The sequence below is a fragment of the Danio rerio genome, chromosome 24, assembly GCF_049306965.1.
Source record: "Danio rerio strain Tuebingen ecotype United States chromosome 24, GRCz12tu, whole genome shotgun sequence".
NCBI classification, from domain to species: domain Eukaryota; kingdom Metazoa; phylum Chordata; class Actinopteri; order Cypriniformes; family Danionidae; genus Danio; species Danio rerio.
Window position 1 is genome coordinate 2,519,550 of NC_133199.1, and position 19,156 is coordinate 2,538,705.

The following is a 19,156-nucleotide window of genomic DNA, read 5'->3' on the forward strand; positions in this document are numbered from 1 at the left end:
TTCGGCATTGATAACAGGAAATCTATGGCATTTTGATCCTTGCCAAATTTCAGTAAACAAATCAATCCCGAACAGAGACTGACAGTACTTCAAACAAACAGCGGCATGGGAAAGGTGCATGCCAGGCATTGAAACCAGCATGCATTAGTGTAAAGCAGTGGTTCTCAACCATCCGCCATGTTCTGTCTTTATATTACGCACTTTGCTTGTCGTTAAGAGCTCATTGCTGGAAGTATCAACAACTTGGATTCTGGCTTTCCCTTGTAGGTTGGCTCCGCACTGACTAAACACCTCTTACAATGCCTTTAAGGGACGTGGAAAAAAGGGTGGCATGGTGCCAAGACGGTCACTGGTTTGAAGCCCGGCTGGGCCATTTGGCATTTCTGTGTGGAGTTTGCATGTTCTCCCTGTGTTGGCTTTGGGTGTTCTAGTTTTCCCCACAGTCCAAACACATGCGCTATAGGGTAACTGAATAAACTAAATTGGCTGTAGTGTGTGTGTGTGTGTGTGTGTGTGTGTGTGTGTGTGTGTGTGTGTGAGAATGTGAGTGTGTATGGTTTGAGTGTTTCCTGGTACTTTGTTGCACCTGGAAGGTAATCCTCAGCATAAAACAAATGCTGGAATAGTTGGCGGTTCATTCCACTGTGGTGACCACTGATAAATAAAGGATGAAGCCTGAGGAAAATGGATGGATGATGTAAAAACAAACCAAACCCCATTTTTTTTATGACGGACAACATTTTTGGAGGCAGCGTGTAAACGTGAGACACAACGAGAGGTCTTTTTTAATATTTAAAAGTGCAAAACATTTGGATTCAGTGCCTTTTAGTCAAGACAAAGATGTGAAAAGTCGACCATGACACACTGTTTTGTCATTTTTCGAAAAGAAAACGTAGGCCAGGAATGCTCGGTGGAGTTTCAAAGCCTCAAGTTCCTTCCTCCCGTCCTCGTCTTCACTTACTCCCGCTGTCTCCGCCTTTGTCCTAAGGCCAGTCCAGTAATCTCATCCTCCCTTCCCCCCCTACGCTCCCAGCAGCTGTGCAAAGGGATGCTCTCAGGTGGAGGCCCGTGTGTTTGCACAAGAGGTTGCAAGAAGGTGTGCGGTTGACTTCTTTACAAGCCTGAGGTGCAGCAGGACTAGGGGCATGCGCTCCAGTCTCTGTGGATACGAGGTGTGTCCTGTGTTTGCAGAACAAACAACAGTACCTTTTCAGCTCATGACAGAAGATGGCAGGACATTGTATGTGTGCATGGGTGTGGATGGGTATGTGTACGGTTCGGTGTTGAAGAAGAGGGTGACCAGGAAGGTTGTTATTCACTTGAATTATCAGTTTCATATCTATCAGAAGTTGCAGCTGGAAGGGCATCCGCTGCATGAAACGCATGTCAGAGTAATTGGTGGTTAATTCCACTATGGCGACCCCTGAAAAATCAGGGACTATGCCAGAGGATAGTGCGAATTAAATAGCAAATTTAAATATGAATCAAAACACTGCACAAGAAATGTTCATGGCACCGCGCTTCAATTGCTAAAAGACAGCAAGACAATGTGAGGTGATAAGCACAAACCACCCCACGCATAATCAGGGTGTTGAAATCTGTTTGGCAAGGAATCCAAAGTGCCATTTAATGGGATGTTAATGATTGTTAATAGGGATGCACAAAAAAAGGATGATGTTATCATTAAGCTGGAAACCAAAACACTTCTTTAAAGTACATTCAAATACATTTAAAGTGATCAGTTTAATATATATTTGACTACTACGGCATCATTTTATTGTTGACATCTGTACGAGGCCTGCACAATATATCGTTTCAGCAAGGTTATCGCAATGTGCGCATCTGCAATAGTCACATCGCAGCATCCGCAATGTTGAGTCTGAATTTTAGCTGATCAGGAGCTACAGAACGCATGTGATTTGTAGAGTCACCGCTAGGTTTAACCATAACAGAGTGAAGGTTTGTCAATTTCATATTTTTAAGGCCTGCGATTGAGAATTTCAAGAAAGTTTAAAACATTTGGGCACAAAAAAAATTATGATTCGGAGGTGTACCAGAGATTAATTGTATTAGAGATTATTTATACAGGATTTTTTTTTTATCTTACTTAGAATTTTTGTCTTGTCTTGTGTTTGTTTTGTCTTGGGGGGGGGGGGGGGTGAAGAACTTTACTTATTGCTTCTGAAGGTGAAAACAAAACAATATTTTTTACTTTACTAGTTATTTCGATTCGATTGGAAATGAGACAAAGCAAAGTAAGAAAAAGCATTTTGTTTTCATTGTGATTATTCAATTTCTGTACCTAAATACTGATAGAATCCCCAGAAACTGTCCAATAGTACTATCCAAACCATCTTGTGAAACTGTATTCATACTGTGATATTTATTGCAGAAAAATAAAACATCATAATATCAGAATTTTCCAATATCGTGCAGCCCTAATCTGTAGTAGTTTATTCATACAAAACGCTCCTATTTCTGTTAATGATTGCAGCTCTCAAAAACAAAGTTCATTTAATTATTTAAAAATTACACATCAGTTCAAACTAAATGATCTAGCTAAAGCAAGAATGCATGAATCATAACACTTTTAACATTATTTAAAACTACATTTTTAAAGACGGCAAAGGTAGTGCTGAAAATGGAAACGCAAACAGGATGTCTTGAGGTCCAACATCATCATTTAATTCAAATGCTTTATCAGACGCACATAAATAAACAAGATCCGGACTGATGTTTCTAGACTGCCTGACAGTGACTGATATATTCGGAATTGTTCAAATATTAAAGCACAGATTGTAGCGTATATGAACGTGATATGAATAAGGGTCAAAAACGAGACATCTCATCTTAACGTGTGCATCAAATTTAATTTACAAAAGTGATTTTTTATTAAAAACTACCACAGCACTATTTGTGAAAAAAAGTAAAATTCATGTTTGAAAATGTTCATTTTTCATTAAGCATATTTTTTATAATAATTTTATGTAAAATTCTAGTCATATTTTCACCTATATTAATTAAACTAAATAAAGTATTAGTTGACCACACTTAAAAGTAGGCTTAAATGATTAGAAACTGCTGTTCCCATTAAAAAAAAGGGAGAAAACCCATCGCTTTGAATGGCAAAATTAATCAGTGTTATAATTAGTTAATTTGAGTTTTGTGGCTGCACTGTGATCCTTACATGCGGTCCTTGAATATGTTGTCAACTGATCCTTATTCTAAATATGCTTAACAATTATTTGCAAGACACACGTTCTAACACTTACATTTATATTACACTACAGTCCTTATCTTTACCCATACACACATGCATTACTTTAGAAGTTGAAGTCAGAATTATTAGCCCCCTTGAGTTATAAGCCCCCCTGTTAATTTGTTTTCCCCAATTTCTGTTTAATGGAGAGAAGATTTTTTTCAGCATATTTCTAAACATAATAGTTTTAAAAACTCATCTCTAATAACTGATTTATTTTATCTTTGCCGTGATGACAGTAAATAATATTTGACTAGATATTCTTCAAGACACTTCTATACAGCTTAAAGTGACATTTAAAGGCTTAACTAGGCTAATTAGGTGAACTAGGCAGGTTAGGGTAATTAGGCAAGTTATTGTATAATGATGGTTTGTTCTGTAGATTATCGAAAAAAATATAGCTTTAAGAGGCTAATAATATTGACTTTAAAATGGTGTTTAAAAAATAAAAACTGCTTTCATTCTAGCCAAAATAAAACAATGAAGACTTTCTTTAGAAGAAACAATATTATCAGACATACTGTGAAAATTTCCTGAATCTGTTAAACATCATTTGGGAAATATAAAAAAAAAAAAGAAAAAAAAAATCAAAGGGGGGCTAATAATTCTGACTTCAACTGTAAGTCATATTTACCTATATTTTGTAAACCAAATTGCCTCCATTTACTTGCCTTTCTAAAAGCCGATCATTTAATCCCGTAAACAACACTGTGTTGTCATCTCCACCACACGCACTACTAATTAGCAACACAAAAAAATGACAACAAAGACCATCGATGTCACCAACAGACTCTGCTCGAGATGCGGTCAACAAGTCATGTTTGCTGAGCTGCATCCCAGGATTACATCTTTTCCCAGCATGCACTGCAGCTGCCAGGTAAGATGTCATTAGGGCAGCTCATCCTTGCAGGCTATATTTGTTATCCTTTGAGTGGCAGCGTGGCAGAGAGAGGAGAGCAAACGGACACTTCTTGGCTTTCGATTAGCGCCTGACATAAGAAGAGCAGATTTGCACTGTTTACACAAAGGCCTGTCTGCATGTCCTCAGACGTGAGCATGCATTGCACAACAATATAGCCTTTTTTGGGACTCAAGGCGTCCCGACCACAATTTAAGACCATGCATTATAGTGTAACGGTGTCATTTGTGTTAGGGATGTGCAATATATGTGTGAATCCACAGTAGTCGCTTCATAGGATGTGCAACGTAGAGTTGGGATTATAAGTGACCGGGAGCCACAGTTCAGAACATGTGAGATCTGAAGTTCATCACTTCACTTAGTTTTGAAAGCCTGCGACTGTTGTGAGCATTTAAAGAAAGTTTAAAGCATTCAGGCAGAATAAATCACACCGTTTGCAAATGTTTTAAGAACTGTAGTTAGGAGACATGAAGGACTTTAAGTATTATGTATTTTGTGAATGTGTTCTGTAAATGTTGTCTGTTGTAAGTGACAAGATATTTTCAACAATAAGGTAATTTTAATAAAGATGAATTGTATTAAATTATTCATACTATGAAGATTATACATTAATATTTTACATTATTATACAGTGTTATAGTGTTATTTTACATTACTATATAGTGTTATTTAACATTAAATAAAGTGCTATTTAACATGACTATAAATTGTTATAGTGTTATTTTACATTACTATACAAGTATTACAGTGTTATTATACAATAAATAGTGCTATTTTACATGACTATAAAGTGTTATAGTGTTATTTTACAGTACTGTACAGTATTACGGTGTTATTCAACAATAAATACAGTGCTATTTTACATTACTTTACAGTGTTATAGTGTTATTTTACATTACTGTACAGTATTACAGCGTTATTTAACATTAAATACAGTGATATTTTACATTACTTTACAGTGTTATAGTGTTATTTTACATTACTGTACAGTATTACGGTGTTATTCAACAATAAATACAGTGCTATTTTACATTACTTTACAGTGTTATAGTGTTATTTTACATTACTGTACAGTATTACAGCGTTATTTAACATTAAATACAGTGATATTTTACATTACTTTACAGTGTTATAGTGTTATTTTACATTACTGTACAGTATTACAGTGTTATTTAACATTAAATACAGTGCTATTTTACATTACTATAAAGTGTTATAGTGTTATTTTACATTACTGTACAGTATTACGGTGTTATTCAACAATAAATACAGTGCAGTGTAATTTTACATATTTTACATCATAAAAAATGTTTATTTCACATCTGTACAAATTACATTACTATATAATGTTAGTGTTGTTTTACATTGCTATACAGTGTTATTTTACATCAAAAATGTTGTTAAATTCATATTTATGTTTGCTTTATTTAAAATAAGGCGATACACTGTTATTTTACATCAAAAGTTTAACATTACAGTGACATTACAGTGCTATTTTACATTACTATACAGCATTATTTTACATGTTCTACATTAAAATGATGGTTTATTTCACATTTATGTTTGGTCTATTTAAAATAAGATTATACAGTGTTATTTTACATTACTATACAGCGTTAATTTACATATTTATAGCAAAAAAAACTGATGTTTATTTCATATTTATGTTTGCTTCATTTAAATTGAGACTATACAGTTTTATTTTACATTACTATACAGTGTTAATTTACATATTTATGGTAAAAAAACTGATGTTTATTTCATATTTATGTTTGCTTTATTTAAATTAAGACTATACAGTGTTTTTTACATTACAGTGTAATTTCACATATTTTTACCTAAAACTTTTTAGGTAATTTTTACTGTTTAATTCACATTTATGTTTACTCGATTGTACTTATCTTTGCTCGTACACTTAACAAAAACTATTTATTGGATTTACAATTTTTTTTTAGACATTTTTAATGCAAAGAATTAATATGGGCTGAATTTAAACAAACAAATCAAGTTGACCATTACTAAATTGAATGTGTTTGTTTAAATTCAGCCAATACAACCTTAAAAAAGTAGTAAATCTAATTAATCTACTTTGTTGTTTTAAGAATATCCCAATCAATCTCTAAATATATATATTTTTTGAATAGAGCTATTTGGTGAAATTGTATTCCTACTGTAATATATAAACATATGAAACTGCAGAAAGTTAAACATTGCAATGCCAGATTTGTCAGATATCGCGCAGCCCTAGCTTGCGTTCCTGCTCCCTCACACGTAACCATGCAGAAACTGGTTGTGCGATGCTGTTGGCCTCTTTTTTCCTGTCTGCAACCACCCATGTCTTGTCTGTTCCACCCTTTCTTCCCTCCCTCCCTCCCTCTCTTTCATTCTTTCTCTCTCTCTCTCTCTCTCTCGTCCAGCTCCGCTAAGCAACAAGTGCCGCCTGTGAGTACCACCCCTCCCCCTGTCCCAGCCTCCAGAAGCGATCGCAAATCCTGCGAGCAACTGCCAGCTGACAAAACTGTTTAGTCAGCAAGAGAGACTTTCAGGCAGGGAGGGAGAGCGAGCGAGAGAGTTTCAGGCTTGAGAGAGCAAACGAGAACTGAGACAGAATAAGAGCTGTGCATCAGTTGAGCCACACTATTGGCCATATTCTTGACCTACGAGCGGATGCAGACATCGCAATCTTTAAGGCTCGAGACTTCCAGTCAAATAGGGTGTGTTTAGAGTATGCCGTTACAAAATTGCCTATTTAAGGCCTGTGATCTTCACCTCCTGATTGATTTACAATATAAAGTGGGTCTCTACAAGAAGCACTGCATTCAATTCCATTGTTTTCTGCCATGTCTTTAAACATTTTACTCAAGTATTTTCAATGGAGTTTCTGCGCTAGCCTGCTGCTCCTGACGGCGCTTACATTTAAACAGCTTTTCATCTTGTTTACCCTTCAACAACTAAATTAATGCTTAAGTCTATTTAATGGATTTATTTTCATCACAACATCGATGCTGTAAAAGGAACCGTATAAAAGTCACATTTACGCCCCATTCACACAGGGCTTCAGCGTCATCGCTTAAAAGAGGGCGTGTCTGAAGTTGGGGCTGACGCGATTGTCATAGCAGCGTTAGCCAATGAAATTAGTCAGCAATAGGCCACTGTCTGAGCTGGTGAAATTGCATACAGCGATCTGATTGGCTGATGCTTTCATCGGAGCTTGAAAAGTTGAGCAAGTCCCAACTGCTGCAGTGAGCAACGCCTCTGAAGTGGTATCAACGGATCCACAATGCAGTTCGGCAACGCCTGACGTCACCCATTCAAAGTGAATGGGAAACGTTAAAGCTGATGCCGTGTGTGAATGGGACGTAAGCTTTCACCAGGAGTTTATTGGTAGGAGAAAAACACTAGCTATGCATATAGGACATTTTAGCCAATATCAAGCAAGACATTACACAAACATGTTGCATGCTAATGGCAGCCAAAATCTAATTGTAGCTATAACTTTTGAACAAAATAAGATCACTTAACCAAACTTGAGACACATACATGGTCAATTGCTCATTCACTTCCATTGATTTCTAAATGTTCTAAACAGCTTTTTACGCTGGTGCTGGTAAACACCAATCAGAGAAGAGATGTCACTAAAGAGTGAGGGGAGATCATTAAAGGGAAAGATAGTTCAACCAAAAATTTTAGCAATTTAAATTTAGATTTCACGTGGATTTTAAGGATTACAAAGACATGCGCACAAGTGCACTCGTAACAACCCTGCAGGGACAGGACATCAACATTACATCAGATTGCGGTTGTGCCCCAACATTTCAGAGATGTGGCATTTTGTTTGAAAACAAAAATTGGGTTAACGTCAGAACTGAACAGAAATGTCCAACCTAAAAATTAACGTCTAATGATGTTACAGCCTGACGTTAGGTGGACGTTACCAATATGATGTCCAGCAACAGATTTTGGTTGCCATACCTGTTGAATAAATGTCGGTTTTTGGTTTAGGATGTTGGCTCGAGGTTGGATTTTAGTCACTTTCCAACACAACCCAAAATCTACCAAATATCAACGTAATTTGATGTTGTTATTGGTGATCAAAATAACATTGTCCTTAGACCCTAGCTAGACATTGATTTTGGTCACCTGACGTCATGACCTAAATCTAACCAGATATTAACGTCTTATAGCATTGTGTGCCTGCTGGGAAACGATGCAAACCTTCCTAAATAAACAAGACTTGTAATTTTGATTTTCTCAATGACTTTAACATATACTCTAAACAGTTATCTTAAAAAAAACTAAATAAAAAACTACATGGAGGATAAAGTGCCTGGAAAAATGATGACTTGTGGTGTCAAAACTACTAGGTCTGTTCATGGAGCTGTCTGAATCTCAGAGAGGGAAAACAGTTGTGTGGCTAACTCGCTATTGTTCGAACACTTCCTTCATCTCTTTCCCCTCCGCCTCAGAGAAGCAGCAAGTTTCACTTCCTGTCTTTCCTCTCATCTCCTCCATTTTTTTCTCGCTCTCCTTCCCTGCCCTGCCTCTCTTTTCTCACTCCTGTCCTTTCCTCCATTGTGGCATTCTTTCACATCGGTGATAGCCGTTGGGTTAGACTTTGAACTCTTAGCAAATACCAACTTTATTTGCTGGCTGGAGCAGCTTGGGGGAGACGCAGGGAAAGGTGATAAGAGCGGCTGCTGTAACAGAGTTTCAGAAGTGTTTAGGAGGCATCGTCAAAAGCCAGAATAGATGCATTCAGCCTGATGGCTCATTAGCCTGATGACTGGTAAACAGGAGGAATGATTGGGTCTGTACTATGATGAAAGACCCTCGTCAATCAGAAGCATGACAAAACAACCTCTTCAAATAGATCGTGCTAAACAGAAAATAGAAATGATTTAAATTAATCCGACAATACACGTGGATTCAGAGTTTTCAGTCAGTGTAAAGCTTGCTATTATAGCACTAGCATGTTTAAAGAGACATTTCACCCCTAAACTTATAAACTTATATGAATTTCTTTCTCCTGTTGAACACAAAGCAAGATATTCTGAAGGATGTTGGGGGAAAACAGTCATTGACATCAATACCAGGAACAAAAACAGGGGAAAAAATATTAATACTATAAAATTCAATGGCTGTTTTTCCTCCGACATTTTCAGTATATCTTCTTTTGTGTTCAGAAGAAGAAAGAAACTGAGATGGGTTTGGAACAAGTAAAGCATGAGAACTTTCATTTTTGGGTGAACTGTCCCTTTAAGGAAGGGGTGTGCCCAGTCGTTTTCGTATGAAGGGCCAAAAACCAAATATCATCGAGAGTCGTGGGCCAAAGATAAATATACCAAACTATTTTACATTAAAGTTGCCATGGGTTATTTCTTTCTTCATGTCATAATATTTATAGATAAATAAAAAACATTACTTTAAATCGTTTTATTTAATACCTTTTAATATAACATATTGCTTTAAAAACATACAATACATTGATCACACATTGTAGTTCAATACTGAAAACAGCAGTCAAGCAGAACCTGCCTTTGCCTTGATTTGCTCACCAAAGTCTCTGCATTGTACATTTTAAACAACAATTTACACCACAGAATTTGAAACAGCTTTTGTAGCTTAACAAAAAAAATCAAACATATAAAATGTTACGTTAAATATGAAAAGAATATTTCTAAACTATCCCGATTGTTCTCCCTCACTTCTCAGAAGGGATGGTGGGCCAAATCAAAGGTTACCGTGAGCCAACGTTGTCCCGCTGGCTCTAGTTTGGGCATCTCTGCTTTAAGGCATTCTTATGGTTGCCAAGCTACTTTAAATGTGGTTGCTATGATGTTCTGTAACTACAAGTTTTCTTTTGCATTTTTAAAAAGTTGTGGATAATAATGACAACATCAGCAAATTGATCCTCATCAATAAGAACCCATGCAAATGACTGAAACACAATAGAAATGCATACAAGGCCAATATTTGGCACTTTGCTGAATTTGCGCACATACAGACCTTTAATCCAGGATGGTCACTTTGAATGTCGGGTACATAAACATGATATACCCGACAATCAAAGTGACCATCCTGGATTAAAGGACTGCATCCTGGACATGCCCTATGCATGGCACTTGATGATTTTGCCAAGTATGATGCGATCCAGGATTAACATCTATGTTGATCGTGGAAAATCTTTGTTGGAAAATGCAATCCATACAAATAATAGTTGAATAACAACCATGTAGAAGAGCATAAACCTAACCTTAAGCCTTAACATACTGTAAACACATCCCTTTATTCTGATTGACTGATTAGAATGTTGTTCCAGGATCAACATAGATGTTAGTCCAGGAACATATCCTACTTGGTGAAATCAGGTTGGCGATATGCATGCATATGATAGGTAATTTTAATAGTTTACATGGCATTGGTTTTTGCACATCAACCCCACTTTCATTTGCCATTCTACCCTCAAATCCCATTTTTTGGGCCTTAAAACACTGTTCTCATTAAAGTGAATGGTTAAAATACATAAAAAGTTGACATTTTTTGTTGAAATATTGTCACATAAACACTTCCTCTAAGTGTTGCTATGTAATTGCTAGGTAGTTTTATCATTAAGTCATTTAAGTCGTTGAATTATAAGTTCACTACTTATGGTGAGCCGTTTGAATTGTTGTACAACATCTACTGTGACTGCTTCAGAACAGCAGACTCCCTGTTACATATACATGCATATAGACTGGACATGCAATATGCATGGCTTGATTTAGCCAAGTATGATGCGATCCTGGAACATCAGTTTTGTTGGAAAAATGTAACCCATAGCCATTCCCTACCCCAACCCAACCATAACTGCAAATTACTCCCAAAGTCAAAGGATAACAACCATGAAGTGCATAAACCTAACCTTAAGCCTAAACTTAACATAAACTGTAAACATATCCCTTGATTCTGATTGGCTGATTGGAATGTGGTTCCAGGATCAACGTAGATGTTAATCCAGAAGCATATCCTACTAGGTGAAATCAGGTTGGTGATATGTATGCACATGATAATTAATTTTTGTAGTTTACACGTCAACAGTTTTTGCACTTTAAACCCACTTTCATAAGCCATTCTACTCTTCAATCCCATTTTTGGGCCTTAAAAACACAGTTCTCGTTAAAGTGAATGGTTAAAATTCATAAGAAGTTGACATTTTGTTGAAATAGTGTCACATAAACACTCTTTTTAAGTCTCGTTATAAGATTGCTAGGGAGTTTTATCATTAAGTCATTTAAGTCGATGAATTATAAGTTCATTACTTATTGGTGAGGCTTTTAAATTGCTGTACTACATCCACTGTGACTGCTTCAGAACAGCAGACTCCCTGTTTCTGAACCAAACATGTTTTCATGCTTTCACAGCCAAAGATAAGTGCAGCCTGTGTGGGCCATGACAACAATCTCCTGCAATCACAGAGAGGATCGGTTGAATTTTTGAGGTTAAGACTTCAATCTCATATTTGACACATCTAGCCTGTTAACAATAATGAGCCACGGTTGAGGAGGAGGCAGAGCAGCATTCATGAGATGTCTGCATTCTTTTGGCTGCTTTAGCAAACTATAGACGGTGAGGGACTTCAACCAGGCTGTCCACAAATATAGCTGGGGCTAAAGTGTCAGCAGACCCAACACTATTCTTGTTGGGATGTCCAGACAGAAGCATGACTGTGTCTCTCTGAAATACACCACTGTTTTTAATAACACCCGTTTACTCTGTGCTCTGATACAACAAACCACCTAAAACAACCAGAGGTCTTAATATTATATTACTAATAATTATTTAAATGTATATAAATGTGGCATACACACAAAACAGGGGCAATAATGTGCATACACCACTTCCCATGCTAAAGTTGTGTATATACTAGTCTTCCTTTTATTTATGGCTAAACACCCAATCTGGGGTTAAAACTCCAAATGCACCTTAAGGCTCATATTCCTCCATCTCTCATTCCACCTATGCTGATCCCCCGCAGTGTCCCTGCCTCCGCTATACACCCAGCGGAGGGATGGAATATAATCTTATCTAAAAAAGGCAGGTTAAATATAGCCTGGGAGCCAAAGGGCCAACCCATCATGCCCTAAGGCCAAAAGCAGGTCCTTTTCCATCAGAAAAACCCCCACCAACCACTTATTGCACATTTGCAAGGTCTCACTAGGGCTACGGTATTAAGATGCGTTAACGACAACTCACTCACAAGCGGATGACATTAAATACAGGTGTTAATGTCATCTCAATGGTTTTAAACTTGACCCCTTTCAAACACGTCCCTAAGATAAAACCACATTTTATCAGACTGCTTTCACAGATTTAATGAAATAGATAGACAGACAGACAGACAGACAGACAGATAGACAGATAGATAGATAAAACAGTACAGCAATAGGCAGATTATTAAAATGGTAAAACAATAGATAGGTAGAATGATCGATAGAACGATAAAGTGGTAGAATGATAAAATGGTAGAACGATAGATAAAACGTTAAAACAGTAGAACGATAAAACAGTAGAATGATAGCTAGAACGTTAAAGTGGTAGAACAATAAAATGATAGAAAGATATAGATAGATAGATAGATAGATAGATAGATAGATAGATAGATAGATAGATAGATAGGTAGATAGATAGATAGATAGATGATCGATAAAACGGTAGAATAATAAATGAAACGTTAAAATGGTAGAACTATAAAAGAGTGGAACGATAGCTGGATAGAGCAATAAAACGGTAGAACAATAAAATGATAGCAAGAAGGCTAAAGTGGTAGAACAATAAAACAGTAATCTGATAAAATGGTAGAACAATAGATGGAATGATAGATAGAACAATAAAACGGTAAATCAATAAAACGGTAGAACAATAGATGGAACGATAGATAGAACAATAAAACGGTGTACCGATAAAACGGTAGAACAATAGATGGAACGATAGATAGAACAATAAAACGGTAGAACAATAGATGGAACGATAGATAGAACAATAAAACGGTATGTCAATAAAACGGTAGAACAATAGATGGAATGATAGATAAAACAATAAAACGGTGTATCGATAAAATGGTAGAACAATAGATGGAATGATAGATAGAACAATAAAACGGTGTATCGATAAAACGGTAGAACAATAGATGGAATGATAGATAGAACAATAAAACGGTGTATCGATAAAACGGTAGAACAATAGATGGAGTGATAGATAGAACAATAAAACGGTATATCAATAAAACGGTAGAACAATAGATGGAGTGATAGATAGAACAATAAAACGGTATATCAATAAAACGGTAGAACAATAGATGGAGTGATAGATAGAACAATAAAACGGTATATCAATAAAACGGTAGAACAATAGATGGAGTGATAGATAGAACAATAAAACGGTGTATCGATAAAATGGTAGAACAATAGATGGAATGATAGATAGAACAATAAAACGGTGTATCGATAAAACGGTAGAACAATAGATGGAATGATAGATAGAACAATAAAACGGTGTATCGATAAAACGGTAGAACAATAGATGGAGTGATAGATAGAACAATAAAACGGTATATCAATAAAACGGTAGAACAATAGATGGAGTGATAGATAGAACAATAAAACGGTATATCAATAAAACGGTAGAACAATAGATGGAGTGATAGATAGAACAATAAAACGGTATATCAATAAAACGGTAGAACAATAGATGGAGTGATAGATAGAACAATAAAACGGTGTATCGATAAAACGGTAGAACAATAGATGGAGTGATAGATAGAACAATAAAACGAAAGAGCGATAAAACGGAAGAAAAATAAAATGGTAGAATGATAGATGCATAGATAGAACAATAAAACGATAGAAAGAATAATAAAACGGTAGAACAATAAAACAGTATAACCATATGTTGGTAAAAGGGTAGATAGAATGATAAACGGTAGAAAGATTCGTAGAACAATAAAATAGTAAAACAATAAAACAATAGAACGATAGATAAACAATAAAACGGTAGAACGATAAAACAATAGATGAACAATAAAACAGCAGAACGATAGATAAATAATAAAATAGCAGAACAATAGATAAACTATAAAATGGTAGAACGATAAAATAATAGAACGATAGATAACTGATAAAATAGTAGAACAATAGATATATGATAAAAACAGTAGAACAATTGATAAACGATAAAATGGTAGAACGATAAAACAATAAGTTGATAGAATGGTAGGTAGAATGATAAAACAGTGAAACGATAAAACGGTAGGCAGGCAGATAGATGGATGGACGGACGGACAGACAGAGGACAGACAGATAGATAATAATTAAAAGAGGTAATACACAGTTAGCACACTAATTCTTCACTATAATGTCAACATGGGTTCAATCATTTAATATCATTCATCCACAGCACTGAGCAATCCCATAAAGCAGTGATGCAGAGTGTGTTGAAATAAAAGGGCAGAGTCTCAACTAAATCTGCATTATAATAGCAGGTGGAAATGGTAATGCGAGTCTTGACTGACCACTGGTGACTAGATCACGGGAAACTTGTCTAATAGCAGGTGGCAAATGGGCCTTCATCTCCAACAATTTGATGCACAGAAAAACATCTTGAATGGATTAAGTATGGATAAACCACTGCTTAATCTTGGTAGGCATGTCAACGTGATATTTCATATCTACTCCATGCAAATTAAATCTGAGATCAATTATTTACAAAGCATTCAACACTAACTATCAGAGGTTGGAAAAAAAAAATTGTGAATTGATAAGAAAATCTAAGGAGGTCATTGATGCAAAGCAGCGCCGTAAAGTGTTTATCATCTGGCCGCCGCGACCGAGGCCTGCTGTGTTGGTATCTTGGGAATTACTGTAATAAATTTAGATAATGTCAATACCCAGGACACTCACAGAGGGCCGAGGGAGGGTGATATACTTTTAATTAGGCCTTAAACATCCCAAGAGGGACCGGACATTAGATCTTCAAGTGTTCAAACTACACATACTGAATGAAATAATTAAGAGCATTTACAAACAGCCAATGCAAAACACAGGATGCACAAATTCACACTTCCACATCATGGAATTTGATTCAAGAGGAACTAAAATAAAGTTCTAAAAACTTCCCTCCAAGTTCAGCATCTGTTTGGAGATCTTATTCAGTACACTTAAATTTAGCAAAGAATAAAACAAGGTTAACTTCTGCTCCATACTTGAGAAAGTCTTGAATATGTACCTTTAAAAATCAAAATTAATAACAACGACTGCAAACTTTCCTATTAGCCTCAGCCAAAGAGGAAACAAACAAAACTTACATGGAAACATCCTCCTCCTTTAGCCACAACATCATCAAGCTGATCTCTTAACATTGACTGCAAGGTCCTATTCATAACATGGCCGTTCTCTGCTAAACATTAAAGGGATAGTTCACCCAAAACTCACAATTCTGTTATCATTCACTCTCTCTTTACTTGCTCCTAACCTGTTTGACTTTCTTTCTTCTCTTGAACACAAAATAAGTACATTGAAGTATATCGAAAACTTGTAACCATTGACTTCCATAGTGTTTGTTTTGCCTACTATGGAAGTAATTGATTGCAGTTGTTTTAGCTTTCTTCAAACATAAAATAAACAGACTGAAGAAACTCATAAAGGTTTAAAACCACTTGACGGAGGGTAAATGGTGAACACATTTTCATTTTGGGTGAACTATCCCTTTAAAGAAACTCAAACCACTTGATGGAGAGTAAATAGTGAATACAATTTCATTTTTGGGTGAACTATATCTTTAAAGAAACTCATAGGAGGTTTAAAACCACTTGATGAAGAGTAAATAATGAATACAATTTAATTTTTAGGTGAACTATCCCTTTAAAGAAACTCAAAGAGGTTTAAAACCACTTGATGAAGAGTAAATAGTGAATACAATTTCATTTTTGGGTGAACTATCCCTTTAAAGGTCCCGTGAAGTGCTTCGAAATGAGCATTTTTCTTCATTGGTTGACGTAATCTCAATCGAAACATGGAGAGGGGGTGGGGGTAATGTAGCTCCTCCCTCTTTTTAAAAAACAGCCTATCATATTTTATATCATCACCGCTCTGCCAGTGAGAGAGGTTGAACTCAAGTGCATGAAATGAAAAGCAATTGAGAAGCGTCTTGAAGGGGGCGGGGCATGTCAGACACTAGAGAGTATTTGATTGGTCAGAGGATTTAATGAGAAACTGAAGTATGAGGCTACGTGGATAAAACCGTTGATCCATTTAGGCAGAAGTGACGAACTACAAGCTTAACATGTTTATATCAGTTATATCATCAAAACGGTGACAATTCACATTTAGAAGATATAAAACGGATATAAACATGTAATTATTAATAGTTTTTAGGATATTTATAAGCTAGTGTGCTCCAAAACAATAACAAAATTCAATGTTGAGGAGCACACTAGCTTATAGATATCCTAAAAATTTATTTATACTAACACTAAACTCTAATTAACATCTTTAACACCTTTAACATCACTGATTTGAGGGAAATGCGCTTGATATATAAAATAGTAGTTTTAAAGTTTCATCTTAAAACGCAGGTGGGGCTTTTATTTTAGGACATCACATAAGAGCTTATATTTAGAGATGGAGGGAAGGCCCGATGTCGGTGTAGTGACAGTGCATTGCTACAGCTCTAGACTCTGCTCGTCTACAGTGTTGAATTTCGTAATGGAATGTGAACTGCTCATCCAGATCCGTCCTCTCCTCCCTGCCTTTAAAAGAGGCCAAAGAAAGAAGAGGATGCATCTTTATTCGCCATGAGCACAAAACTACTTGGGGTCATCTAGTGTAAAGCAGTGCTGGGACTTTATTATCTGTACCAATCCACTCCAAAACAGAGTCGGATAGAAGCGTGGAGCATAGAACAGGTTTTTTGATAGTCAGAGCAGCTGGAGTGCAAAACGGAAAACCTGGAGTGGAGTTTATATTATAGAAAGTGTATATACAGTAGTCAACATTTGAAGTGGATCGGTATCTTCCATAAGCGGTCCTGAATCTTTTTAACGACACACATTCTTGTCTTAAGACAATTAAAAAAACATATTGATCCAAATGTTGACTATTGTACAACATTAATCATACAGTTGGTTTTAGTTGTTTACATGTTACTTGACTCAAAGATGCATTGAAATGAATGACTACGTTCGCATGGACAACAGTAATTGAATTACTTGCCTTAATCTGAATAAGACAATAATATGATTAAGGTGTTTACATGAGTTGCTTTTTGAATGGTGTCAAACAGCTGCGTGTGTGTAGACTATCCAGTAGCTAAAAGCAGCAAAAATTCCACACGACGTTAATAGTTTTAGGCGTTTACATGTCTGTACTGCACTAAAATGATGCCACTAAAACAGGTCTACTCCAAGTCTTAATTCCTTTTCTGTTTAGTTTGATTAACTTAATGGGATTGATGAAAAAAAATCGCTGTTTACATACTCGACTCTTAATCGGAGTATTGTCTTAATCGTTTTTAAATCGGATTATTGGTGTCCATGTAAAAAATACTCAATGATAGGTTTTGTTCAACATATGCCACCTATGGGTGATTTAAAAAATAAAATCATATACTTTTAAATGTTTTTCTTATTCATTTGTGTTTTGTGTAGAGTTGACAGCGTAACAGCGCTTGTAAACACTGTAAAAGTGGTTAAAAATGCTGTATTATGCATGCCAGGCCATTAGTTGCTCAAACATCCCTCCATTGTTTTGTTTTTTGGGTTGCGGTTTTTAAGGGTATACCGCGGTTAAATAAAGTCAAGGTTTTTAAATTTTCCAAACTGTTCTGCTATAACATTCCTACGGTATTATGTAAGGTATTTTTATTACATTTTGTTTTTTAGGACAACAGTATCTTCAGCAGAAAAGTTATCCAAGATGCTGTTTTAAATTGTAATGAATTTGTAGAACCTAATGAAGGCAGCAAAAGTCAGTGATTCATTAGAATTATTTAGGCTGACATGTTTGTTCAATGACAGCGACTGTTTCAAAATATGTTAAAAGTTTCTCAAAATAAAATATACTGTGCTCAAAGGGGGAAAAAAAAGAGTTTGTTTTTTACCCAAACTTTAAGAGAACATAACAACATCGTAAAACCGTGATATTTTTATCCAAGGTTATCATACCATCAGAATCTTATCCAAGCCCATGCCTAGTACTCTTGCCACCTATAGACTGCACATGACATCACAGTTTTAATAACTTAAACATAAGTGTCATTTTCAAACATTTACACCCAAAGTTTGTATATTTGCAGGCCCTGTCATAGATAAAACAATTTAAAAACTTGCATCCTAACATCCTAAACAACAACATCCTAAATCCAACTTTAACAATGATCCCAGGTCCAATTGACACTGTAAGTCAGAGATAAACACTACTATAGTCTTGCTCTTCAATCATTGATCTCCATATATTGAGAACAGATATACATTACCATCAATTATAAATAATAGTTATAGAATAGAATTGAATAAGCTAAACTGTGTGAGTGTGAATGAGCGTGTATGAGTGTTTCCTGGTGTTGGGTTGCAGCTGGAAGGGCATCAGCTGTGTAAAACATATGCTGGATAAGTTAGAGGTTCATTCTGTTGTGGCGACCCCTGATTAAAAAACGGACTAAGCCGAAAATGAATGAATGATATAATATATTATAGATCATAACCCAACAACAACCATCATCATCATTACTAGCTCTTTATCTACTCAAAACTAATAATTACAATATTTCCAACTCCATTGGAAGTACACACACTGCTAGAAATCAAATAAATGCACAAATTTGTCCAAAAACTTATGCAATTTTATAGTAATTGAGCAGTATTACTTACAAAACATGGGATAGTATGTGTCAGGTATGCGTTTACCAGACGTCAAGGCCCTGTTATTGTTTATATAGCCTAATAATAA

At 35.8% G+C, this 19,156-nt stretch overlaps 2 protein-coding genes across 4 annotated transcripts in view; one reads left to right on the forward strand and one right to left on the reverse strand.

The window, feature by feature from the left end:
- The window catches only part of rreb1a (ras responsive element binding protein 1a), a 103,734-nt gene that overhangs the window by 83,371 nt on the left and 1,207 nt on the right, over nucleotides 1–19,156 (reverse strand). Inside the window, exon 1 of one of the 3 annotated variants that reach the window (XM_073941367.1) lies at nucleotides 15,517–15,692. The exons of the other annotated variants lie outside the window; for them this stretch is intronic. The gene's annotated coding sequence lies outside the window, so the exon portion shown is untranslated. Of the gene's footprint in view, nucleotides 1–15,516; nucleotides 15,693–19,156 lie in introns of those variants that run through there. 3 annotated transcript variants of the gene reach the window in all.
- The window catches only part of f13a1a.2 (coagulation factor XIII, A1 polypeptide a, tandem duplicate 2), a 56,386-nt gene continuing 41,276 nt past the window's right edge, over nucleotides 4,047–19,156 (forward strand). Inside the window, exon 1 of the mRNA XM_681557.10 lies at nucleotides 4,047–4,136. The gene's annotated coding sequence lies outside the window, so the exon portion shown is untranslated. The remainder of the gene's footprint in view (nucleotides 4,137–19,156) is intronic.